The sequence below is a fragment of the Anopheles bellator genome, chromosome X, assembly GCF_943735745.2.
Source record: "Anopheles bellator chromosome X, idAnoBellAS_SP24_06.2, whole genome shotgun sequence".
NCBI classification, from domain to species: domain Eukaryota; kingdom Metazoa; phylum Arthropoda; class Insecta; order Diptera; family Culicidae; genus Anopheles; species Anopheles bellator.
This window is the reverse complement of record NC_071287.1, coordinates 9,073,579-9,085,671: the sequence shown is the minus strand read 5'-3', so window position 1 is coordinate 9,085,671 and position 12,093 is coordinate 9,073,579. Positions and strand designations below refer to the sequence as shown.

The 12,093-nt window shown below is 57.2% G+C and overlaps 1 protein-coding gene across 5 annotated transcripts in view; it reads right to left on the bottom strand.

Annotated features, from left to right (window-relative positions):
* LOC131213705 (dual specificity protein kinase CLK2-like) overlaps positions 1 to 12,093 on the bottom strand; it is a 54,564-nt gene that overhangs the window by 4,763 nt on the left and 37,708 nt on the right. The window lies entirely within an intron of this gene.

The following is a 12,093-nucleotide window of genomic DNA, read 5'->3' as shown; positions in this document are numbered from 1 at the left end:
GATGCGCGAACGGGTGCCGCCGCCGCCGCCGCCAGCGCCACTACCACGCAGCAGATGGCCCTGCCCGGGGACCTGGGAGTTGCTGGCGGCACTGCGCCGGCTGTGGCTGTAGACGCGCGACGTATGGATCGGCAGGATCGACCCACCCAGCTGCTGCTGATGGTACTGGTACTGGTGATGGTGCTGGTGCTGGTGGTGATGGTGGTGGTGCTGGTACTGGTGGTGGTGACCGTACGCCGTTAGCCCATCGCCGTTCAGCAGATGGGACGCCACGTTCGGCATGGTGCACGAGGTCTGCAGCCCACCGGGCAAGTAGCCCACTCGGTTGCTGCTGCTGGTCGCGCCAGGATACATGCGGACGTTCGAGGACGACGTGCGCTGGCGGTGGTGACCTTCGGCCGGGGCCGGTGACAGCACGTCCGGGTTGACGGTCGCGTGCGAGCGACGCTCGCGGGGACGCGACTGCTTCCGCTGCAGCTCCCCTCCCTCCAGCGGTGCGTACTTCTGCAGCAGCATCTCGATCTCCCATCGTTTGCCCTTCCGTTGCGTTGCTTCCGCGCCGCCGGCGCTGGGCGTCGACTCGTCATCGTCACTCGTCGACAGCGTGCAGATGCCGTCGGCGTCAAAGTATCGGCCCCCGCCACCACCACCGGTCTGGTAGCTCTTCCGGCGCTCCTTCTTGCGCTGCTCGTCCAGCCCGGCGGCTACTCCGGCCCCATCGCGCGCGTGGTGGTGGTGGTGCTGGTGCAGGTAGCTCATGTCCGTCGTGTCGCTCCGCCGGTACGGCTTGGTCGGCCGGCGCCCCTTCGCGCTGCCCGCTTCCAGCTCGCACAGCAGCTCGGTCGGGTCGTACTTCGACTTGAACACGTTCTCCTTGCCACTGTCCGGCGGGTGGCCATTGCGGGGTTCGTACAGCAGCATCCCCAAACCGTCGGCGGCCGTGGCCTTGGGCGTTCGTCGCCCGAGCTGCAGCTTGTACGGAGTGCGCTCCTTGGCCGCGCTGGCCCCCTCGACCTCCCGCAACAGGTTCGTCGCGGTGGAGGCACTCTTCATCAGGGGGTTCAGTGACGCCGGTTGCCGCCGGCTGCTGCGCCCGGCGGTGTGCTGCCGCACCCCGGGGGGCTCCAGCGTTTTCTCCTTGTCCTCCCCCTCATCTTCCTCCACCTGATGCTTCCCTTCCTGCTCGTCCTCTTGGTGGTCGGTCCGGCCGTGACGCTCCTTGAGGTGCCGTTCCTTCTGCACCCGGCTCAGGATGTCGGAGTACTTTGATTCCAGGCGAGAGATGGTGGTACTGCCACCGCTGCCACCGCCACCACCACCACCACCGCCGTCGGTTGAAGGTGCCACCCGCTTCGGCACGACCAGCGGCGTCTTGTCCTTATCGTCGGCTGCCGTGCTGCTGTCGTGCTACAAAGGATCAAGGCGGTGGATTAGTGGATCTCTCGATTGCTCGATCGCTCGCTGTGCTCTGTGTACTTACTTTGGCGGTGATCGATGACGCGGACGCAGACGCGGACACGACGCTACCTCTGGCCGTCGGGGAGTCGAAGCGCTTGCCGAACGTGCGGAACAGGGGCTTGTAGTACGAGCTCATCGTGCTGTTCAGGCTGCTCAGGTAGGGCGACCGGTGGACCGAGTCGGTCGACGAGCCGAGGCTGCCGTAGTCGGAGGTGGCCGACGACGCCGCGCTCCCGTGCGACCGGATCGAGCTGGTTGACGCCGACGTGGCCAGCTCGTGGAACCCGCTGCAACCACCAACGGGGAAACCGGAAAGGGCACACATCAACACACACATACACAAACACACAGAGCACATAAGCAACCCCATTTTTTTCCTTCTTTTTTTTTCTCTTTTCAATCGCCACCACCAACCCTCCGCGAGAGCGAGAGAGAGAGAGCGAACGGAATGGAAGTGGCGGGGAGGCGGCCCACGGGGAAGGGGAAGGGGAAAGCTCTTGCGCTTTTCCTCCCTCACAAAAACTTGGCCGGTGGCATTGGCGAACCAAGCGAGACCGGAGAAAATAAATCGAATATAAAGAAAAAACCGAAAAACAAAGGGTAACATCAAAGGGATCCGCAAACAAATCCGTCACACATTGTGGCTGGGTGGCACGTAGTGGTCAACCCACGCAACCCACTCACTGTAAGGGTGGGCCCCACATCAGGCCCATCAACCCTTCGGAGCCACGGAGCAGAGCAGCTCAGCCGCCGCAAAACAAACGTTAGGTAACGATGGTCTCGCGCGCCGTGACATAACCGCTGCGTGCCGCGCCGCCCCAAGCCTCCCCCTACCCACCACCCGCTCGCTCGCACTCCCGCTGTAGGGAAGGGATGGTGAAGCTGTTGGGTTTTACCGGTGCTGCTGCTGCTGCTGCTGGGGCCGCTTCTGCTGGAGGTCCAACTTTTCGCTAGGGTTGCGCCGGAACCGCTGCAGGATGCTGCTGCAGCTATCCGACAGCAGCTGCGTGACACTCGCCGTGTTACTGCGCGCGTAGCGCCGGTGCGTCGAGCTCGTCGCCGTCGCCGTCGCCAGCGTCGTCGTCGTTGCGCGGCGCGCGGCGGCCGCGCCGCCCCCGTACTCGTGCGATGATCCCGAGCGGCCCGTGCTGCCGCCGCCGCTGCTGGCGGACGAGCTCGCCATCTCGCGGTCGTCGATCGGTCCTTCGCTCTCTCTCTCTCTCTCTCTTTCTCTCGCTCTCTCTCTAGAGGCTCCCCGCAACGCGGATGTTGGCGGCGATCGGTGCGGATGTCGGTGCGACTATTTCGAGGATTCGGGGGCTCACTGCTGTTGTTCTTCTGCTGCTCCCTTCCGGGGTTTCTGCTGGTTTCCGGTCACCCGGGTCACCGAGGTCACTGATAACGGTAGTCCGATACGCGCACGCGCGCGCCACCCACATGAACGCTTTTCGAGTTCGACTTCGACGGTCGCCGGAGGGTCGGACTTCCGGTCACTTCACTGCACACACCACACACAGTTTGAAGCTAAACACCTACAAGCTGCTGCTGCTGCTGCTGCAGTCGGCCCAGTGCCCCTTTTTCGAGTAGTTTCTGTTGGCGTTCTGTCGCTTCTCTGCCATCGCTCTCAACTTTCTCGTTTGCCGGAGTATCGTTAACACCCTAGTGGCACGCGGATTTCGCGCGCATTCCGCCGCCAACAGATACCTCAAAATTCCGCCAATCGCCACAATGAACTGGGAGACCCAAACGAAACACCAAAAGCAGGTGGCCAAAAACAGAGAGACAACAACAACAAGTGCGGACCTCTCGGAACACTTCGTCACCGGAATGAACCACCTCAGGAGGCCTCAATGTACCTGCGCTGAACAGGAAGGCAAGAGGGCCAGCGCCGCTCCGCATCCGGCTCCGGAGCTCACAGCACACAAAAGCACGTGGCGGTGAGGCACTGCGCGCGGGGTGGAATTGAAGAAGTTAATGGAGAAGGAAGCAAGAAAAAAGAAGAAACAAGAGGAATAGGTTAGACGGACCGTTAGAGGATGCGTCAAAGGTCACAGCTAAAAAGCACACGCCAACAGCGATCCGATCCGAACCGACTCCACGGAGCACTGGGCGCCTCCATCAACACAGACCCGTTGACACCGCTGACAAACTCTGTCACCTCGTGGTCTCCCCTCTCAACAAGTGCAACGCTCTCACGCGTTCAGTCAATTGACGGGCCCGCGTTTCACAGGAACTGGAAGAATTGGGTGCGAGGGCGAACAAAACAAGGACCTCGGAGGGGGCCGGAGGGCGAGTTAGAACGAATGCGTTCCGTTTGATCCCCACCGATACCGAGCACTGAGCGCGCAGCTGATCGAGATTCGAGTGTTCGAGAGGGGCGCGTGTGTCACCTCGTTCGCACGCACACACACGGACCGCGCGCGGCACGGCAGGTGCGTCTGGAGGTGCGTGTTATTTTTAAGCCAGCTAGAGGGGCTATCCCAACAACAACAACAACAACGCTGACCGTCGCTAGTGTCACGCGGTTCGGCTTTGGAAGGTAAGCAAAAACCCTAACACGGAGTGGAGCTTGCGGAAAGCCCACTACACACACGCGGTACGGAGAACGAGAGAAGCAAGAGCAAGAAGGGTACAGCAGGCGGTGGCGGCGGGGGAGGTGTTATTTCCGCGACCGTCCGAACGTGGGAAAGTTGCGACGTTGCGGCGCGCACAACGTTTGGGGCACAACTTTAAAAATAAAATGCTTGCGCGCCCCGTTCCGTTGCGTCGATCGTCGTCGATCGTGTGTCCGCCGTCCACCAGCGCCGTCGTCCACCTTCGACGACTGACTCACACGCACACGCACACAAACACATGCACACCACAGTGACCACAGTGCACGGTCCCCCGGTGACGGTGAGCCAACAGCCAACAGATCGGGTTGGCTGCTGCTCGTCGGACATCACATCACAAGTGGCGGATGTGTCCACGGCTAAGGCCACTGCTCGAATGCTCGAATGCTCACGCTCTGCTCGAAATCACTCTAATGCACCTCTCGAGACGGGGGTTCGGGGTGGGTCACAACTAGACACAACTCGTCGCGAGCCAACCTTACTGTCGGAGTCCTGAGACGGTTATGACGGACTGACCGACCGACCGATGGACGGTGGTCTGGCTCGCACTCAGCGCGCTCGCTGCTGAGTGCTCGACGGCCAACCCACCCACCCACACGCACCCTGCGCCGACCACCCACCCTGACCACCCAGCGGAGCTCCTATCGCAAGCTCCTATCCTTCCCGTCGCGCGCAACGAACAAGGACGCCTGGAGCTACAATTCTTGGAGCCAACTCTCAGGAGCCAACGGAGCAGCAGAGCAGAGCAGTGCGCTGAGAGTACATTCGTTGGACACCCACACCACACATCAAACAGAGTGGTGTCGTGGGGTCACACCTGATGGTGGTGTTGATCCACGCGGCGATCAAAGAAACGAACGCCCGTAGAGCGGCGCCCATCCCCGCGGCCGGTTCCCCGGACCAACTCGGTTTGTCACTGCCTCTGCCTCACTGCACGGCACACGTTACGCACACGCTGTGATGGTATTTTTGGCCGCGACTCTCGGTGCCACCTCCGATAACCCGCGCTCGAAAGCCTACGAACCTCTCCGGACCGCCGACTGAAGGGACTCTCCGATAGGGGACTCCCCCAACTCAATACTTCCATTCCTTTGCTCTCTCTCTCTCTACTCTCTGCTCTGCTCGCTCTCTCTCTCTGCTCTGCCGTCACTCTGCGAGTTGCGTGCTCGGGAGAGTTTGAAAAATGGAACCTGCGCCGCCTGCGGATCACCTGCGCAGGACACAATTCTTGGCCAGGTACTATTCTTCGTCATTTTAGCTACCAAACCACAGAGCACAAACACGATCGCACGCCCTTGGCCGAATGCTAGAGGCTCTGGATGGCCGCCACACACAAACACGGCTAGTGGACCACTCTCTCCCTTTCCGTCGCTCTTTCAAGTCTTTGAAGTCTAAATATAAGCGTACCAGTGTCCTACCGCTCTTGGAGTGGTCTCACAGAGAGCGCAGCGACAGGCGAGAGGTACCGCGCAATTTCCCATGATGCGTCCTCGCTCAAGCACGCACGGCCCAGCTGTAATACTATTATTTTTAACAGTGATTCGGGTAATGGGGAAATCTCAAATACCAAACACAAGGCAACAACAACACCAGGATAACAGCTGTATGCGTCAGACCGGGGTTTGTTTGTTCGCACATGGACCACAGGTGGTGGTGACTCGGCACTCGGCATCTGGGGGCGCGTGGGCGCGAAAACAAAACATCCAAATCTCAGTCAAACTTGTGGTGCAATGTTTTTGAAGTGACACGCAGCATGTGTTTTGTGGCAAGCTTCAAAAAGTGCGCTGCTGGTGAGCTAACATCTAGCTGGTGGTGACCTAGCTCCACGTCCCCGTCCGCGAAGTGGATCCACTGATTGGGGTTTTGGGTTGCAACTTCGGATCCAGAAGGAAATCTGAGCCGCGAGCTCGAAGTTCCGATACACTGGGGCTTACACTTCCTACAGCAGCATTCAGACAAAGTACTGGACTGGAAGATTTCCCAGAAATCTGGCCAGAAACTGATGCGCGTCTTAGTAAAGACAAAATGGGAGTGCTATGAAGAATGAGGTAGCATGCGGGTGCGCAGGTAATAGGCTGGCTGGCTTGCAGTTCGCGATACTTTTGGGGACTACCGTTCTGAAGATGTTATCAAGTTCGAGGTTCTATGACCAAAGCTATGGCATAGTAATTTGGAAGTAATAGTAATGTGTGTCATTGACTTAAGAGATATTACTTGGAGAGACTATTCAGGTGACTTGAGTTTGGATCTTGTTCGGACTCGCATTGCTCATTCGCGAAGAAAAACCACTCATTGGTATCGGTGTCACCCGCAAAAGCCACAAGTACGTCGAGGATGACGATGGATTGGGTTCCAGACTGTACATTCCAGACCTTCCAGCTATTTGCCATTTGGGCGCCAAGTCCGAGCCTAATTTTTTTTGTTATATTGATACACTCTTCAGATGAACGTATGTGAACGTTTCATTTCTGTCGGTCACTTATTTTTTGTTTTTCAAGCCATTTAGTATCGACGTGTCACAATGTGTTTTACAACGGAAAAAAATCAAGTACCGTGCAGTTATTTTTGGAAGATTTAAAAGCAAAGGAAAATTAATGGACAAACATAGACAATGTGTGTAACAACTCTTCGCCTTCAATTAATACATGAAAAGGGCGGTTTCTGCATTTATACGTGGTCGTACAAGCCTTCAAGACGATCCACTTCAAATGATCCTTCACCATGATCCTGAATGTGGCTGTGTGAACCTGATTCTTCGGCTCCAAAACGACTTCGTGTACAGAAATCGCCCAAGACTGTTATTTGCAAACTGTTGAAATAATAAATTTCGATTATTGCTGTAACTTTTTAGAGCAGCTGGAAGAGAAAATTCGAATAAAAGACCCGTTTTGCTGAAGAAAACGTTCCCTTTCGTCAGGGCAATGCACCCTCTGTCACAATAGCATTTTGAAAATGGCAAAAATCTATGAATTAACGTTCGAATTGTTGAAGTATCTACCGTATTCACCAGATTTGGCTCCTAGCGACTTTAGTCTGTTTTAAGACTTAAAAAAATATAAGTGGAATGAGTTTTCCATCAAACGATGTCGTAAAAAACCAGTTGCGGAAGCGTATTTTGAAGCCCTTCCAGTTTCCAGCCCTAGTAATGGAATGGAATTGGATGGATGGAATTGGAGTCTCCATGAAACAAGTGTTTTGATGTTCGAGAAGGCCATGCTGAAACGTGTATTTCAATCCCTGAAAATGCGTTTCTCTTATCGATCATACGAGCTCATTAAACAGCGTAGTACGTCGCTACGCCTCTATCGGTGCTGAAAATCGGTTATAGATCGGCTTTGGAAAATTCCCATTTGTGAGACCCATGAAGTGGCTTGCTTCGTTACATAACATGTCACCAACATGCTGCTAGTGTTTGTTTGTGCCCAACGCTGCCTGTCCAGTTTGCTCACGGCCTTGGAACGCACTTGGGCCGTGCCCTGTGATGTCACGCGATACGTGAAGGGAAGACAACACTTTATGACTGCCAATAAAATGACCGTACCGAGCGACAATAAACACGACATCTTCGTTGTCCGGGTTTTTTTCCCACGAAGATCGATTCGACGCAGCCAGAGTGACAGATCGACGCGTAAAAGCTGTGGAGATCGCTCGACAAAACGAAGGGCGACTAAATTACACTACACACTACACACAAACACACACAGCTAGAAGGCAGACAGTGGGGTATTAAGCGGGGTGTCCGAGACTCGCAGTGGGCCTCTTGCGGAATAGCGAGCGGCAGGTCTAAAACTTGAGATTCAGAATGTTGAACAGATGGCTCTAGCCGTCAATTTGGACCTCCTAGTTTTGCTTTTTTGACATCAGGTAAATGAGTTCGGGTCGAAAAAAAAAATCGAAATCAAACGATGTTTGAAAGGAGCTAGACCATATCAACTTTTGTGCCTGAAAATGACGTTTGCCGGGATTATTATGTTTCTGCTACCTCTTGCTGAAGAAAACTACTTCAGAATCGCATCAAATGCGTGTCAGGGCTTTAATTTAAAAATAAATTTAAAAATGGCGATTTTGACAATTTTAACAAGGAAAGAGTGTTGGAGTACTCCAAAAAAGAACTTTCTGATGGCATCAGAAAGGTTAAAGGTGTATCACAAGCTCATAGAACCTGATGAAACCGGTGATTCAGAATCCTACCGGCAAATGAGAAAGAAATGATCAATTTGAACCAGGCGTTGATCGAAAAACAGCCACAATGCAGTGTTTTATTATTATTTAAATTATTATTTTTCTGCTACCTCTAGAAAACTGTTCTAGAATAGCATGAAACGATTGTCGAAGCTTGGTTTTCGAAAATCGCAGTGCTTTGAGTGGTTTACAAAATTAAAAAATGGCGATTTGGACAAAGAAAGAGTGTTGAAGTACTCCAAAAAAGAACTTTCTGATGGCATCAGAAAGGAGAAAGGTGTATCACAAGCTGGTGATTCAAAATCCTACCGGCAAACAAATGATCAATTTGAATCACGTATTGATCGAAAAAAACAGCCAGAATGCAGTGCTATCTAGTGCGCCATGGAGGCGCCAGGTGCTCCATGACCAACAAAACAAAACTGGTTCAGGATACTATCAAACCACTTGGATGGGAGCTGCTATTTCCTTCCGCTGTATTCACCAGATTAGCGTCTTTCCGAATCCGAGGACGTCGAAATTGGAGAACTAATTGCAGGTTTGCTTCACAAAGACGAAGAATTCTTTTGCCTGGGAATCAACGATTTAGCTGAGAGATTTAGCTTTGAATTAAAGTAGAATTTTTCCTTTCAATTTGATTTCTTTACAAAAAAAATCCTGATTTTCAAATTTTAGACCAGGCTAAAGAACTACGAAAAGGGGAATCAAATCAAGGACATCAATCAATGGGGGGATGTAACACACACAAATATACACACGCAAACTCACCGCACTCAATCAACGGAACAGGCCAACGTGAGGGGGAGGGAACCAGGGGCCACCACCAGAACCACTTGTGGGTGTCCTTTTCCGGGGGTGTGGGAGGCACGCCGTCCAGGTTCCGTTGTTTGTTGCCGGCGTTATCGTCGCTCTAGTAGCGCCCTCTAGCGTAGAAGCAAAGCACTGCGGGCAGGTGTCGGTGGGATGATGACGATGGGCGGGCGGGCGGACGGTCTGTGCGGTGGGTGGGGTGATGCGGAGCAGAGAGATCCGGATCCTTCCGGAAGCCCCCGCGTTCCCACCTTCCTCTGCAATTCTCACACTCACTATCCCGCCCCTCCCTAACCCTCTACCTGCTCGCGAAGCGGATTTAAGGACTCGCGGCGGCGGCGGCGGCAGCAGCAGCAGCAGCAGCGGCGCCGGCCCGTTGATAGACACACACACACACAGAGAGATACAAATACGCACACAAAAACAACCACACACGAAAGAGAGAGCGAGAGAGAGAGAGAGAAGCCTAAACACTATTCATCCACGCGCTGTCTGGCCTGCGCGGTTAGGCTCTAACCTCGACGGTGTTGGGGTTGCAGGGCTCCTCGGCGAGCGCTGCCCCCTCCTCCTGCTTCCCTGCAGCCTTCCCGTTGTTGTTGCCGCCATCCTTGTCGTGTGCTTCGTTGGCCAGCAGCAGCTCCTGCTTGGTACGGTAGCCGCCAGCGCCAACGCCATCGACGATGCCTTCGGGGCGTGTCCTTGGACGGGCGCTTCCCACCGGCCGCTGCAGCGGCGGCGGTGCCTCCGGGTAGTAGTGGCCCTTCGGGTACGTTATGATGGCCGCCTTGGTGGCGCGGAACCGCCCCGTACCGACGACCAACTTCCCGTCGTTGCCGGCGTCGTCCCCGTTGCCACCATCGTTGCCTTTCTCGGTGTCCTTCTCCTTCTCCTGCCCATCATCCTTACGGTCAGCGTCAGCACCGCCGGCGGCGGCACCTCCAGCTCCACCAGCTCCACCAGCTCCACCAGCATCACCACCATCATCTTCTTCGTCGTTCTCGTACTCCTGCTCCTCCTCTTCAGCCTCCTCTTCCTCTTCCTCTTCCTCGTCACCGCCGTACTCCTCGACCTCCTCTTCCTCGCCCATCACGTCCTCCTCGTCGTCGTCGTCGTCGTCGTCGGACGACGCCGGCACCACCGTCGGTTCCTCATCATCCTCGGTGCCCTCGAGCTGCGGTGGCGGCATCGGTGGAGGGGGTAGCGGCAGCACGGCCCGCTCACCGTACGAAGCGATCTGGGTGGCGGACTTGGACAGGACGATGCCCTTGGCGCTGACGTACGTCGGGGCGACGGGGACGCCGGAGTTGAAGAGCGCCGACCCGGACCGATCGAGCCCGGTCGGCGGCAGCTGCTCGATGTGGCCACCGTGCGCAACCCGGAACGTGCCCGAGTTGGAGCGAGCGATCAGCGACAACGGCACCATCGGCGGCGGCAGCGGTGGCGGCGGCACAGCGGCGGCCGGTGTGAAGTGCTTCGCGTCCGGGTTGAGCCGGGAACCGGTGGCCGGCTGCTGCTGCTGCTGCTGCTGGACGCTGGTGGTGGTGCTGGTGGCGGGGGAACGCGGGGCCCCCAAGTGCGTCGCGCCTGGCTCGACCCGCCATGGGCGGTGAACGAAGGACTCGCTCTTGTGCAGCAGCAGGCGCGTGTTCTGCGTGATCAGTCGGTTCGCCGCGCTGACGTCTTCGGCCGCCGGTCGCTGCTGGTCGGCGCTGGTCGGCGGCGGCGGCGGCGGCGGTGCCGTCGGTACTGTGAGCGCTTCGAACAGCTGCGGCCCCAACGCGACGGTAGCTGCGGTCGGGGTCGTGGTGACCCCGCGGGCCGCTGGCGGCGACATCGGCGACATCGGTGAGACCGGCGTCGGCGGCGGCGGCAGCAGACTGGACACGAACCCCCCACCGGCGTAGGCGGGGCAGCCGGCAGCGCCCGGCTGCCGGTAGCCGCCTCCCATCGCGCCGCTCGAGTAGCTCTTGGCGAGGGGGCCGCCGGTTCCGGTGCACTCACCGCCGCCGTAGTGCCACGGTTGGCAGGAGTGGTGCGGGTCCCAGAAGGGCCCGGGGGCGGCCTCGTTCTCGCGCACCAACCGATTGAACTCCTCCTCCGTCAGGTGGTCCCGGACGTGCTTGTCCAGGTGCGAGTACGAGTAGTTCCGGCGCAGCATCCCCCGCAGCATCGGAAACGACTCGGCCGGCGCTTCCGGCGGTGCTCCGCGGCCGGCCCCGTCCCGTGCCGTGCCCTGCGCCATGATGCGTTCGTAGTTCCAGCCGGGGCGCGCCGCCGGCACCTGCTGGGCCCGGTGCTGGGCCGTCGTGTCCTGCCAGAACTTGCTCATCGACGATTGCTTCCCGCAAGGTTGCTGCTGCTGCGTCTGCGTCTGCGTCGTCGTCGTCGTCGGGTCGGACTGCAGCAGCGTAACGGTGGCGACGGCAGGGCGCCGCATGTCGTTTTCGCCGGGCGGGAGAAACGGGGGCTGGCGGCCTGACGCCGCCGCGGCCGCCGCCGATGTCGGGGACATTAGCGGTATCTCGAACAGCGGGTAGTAGTGGTTCGAGGCGCCAACCTGCGGTGCATGGGCCGGCGTCGTCGCCGGCGCCGGCGGTACCGGCGGCGGCGACAGCGAAGGCGTGCTGTGGCTCTGCGCTTCCCAGAGCGACTGCTGATACGCCTGCTGTTGCTGCTGCTTCTGCTGCTGTTGACGCAGCTGCTGCTGGTGCTCCTGTTGTTGGCGTTGCAGCAGTTGCTGATGTTGCATTTGCTTCAGCCACTCGCTTTGCTCGTGAAGATTCTGCAGCATCTCCTCCTGATCATGCTGCTGCATCATTTGTTGTTGCTGTTTTTGTTGTTGTTGATGCTGTTGCTGTTGCTGTTGCTGGTGCTGCTGCAGCCAGAGTGGTTGCTGTTGTGGCCGCTGCCCCTGCTGCTGTTGCTGTTGCTGTTGCTGTTGCTGTTGCTGTTGCCGTTGGTGGTGTTGTTGCTGCAGCAGCTGCTGCTGCTGATGTTGCAGCTGTTGTTGTTTTAGCTGTTCCTGCTGTTC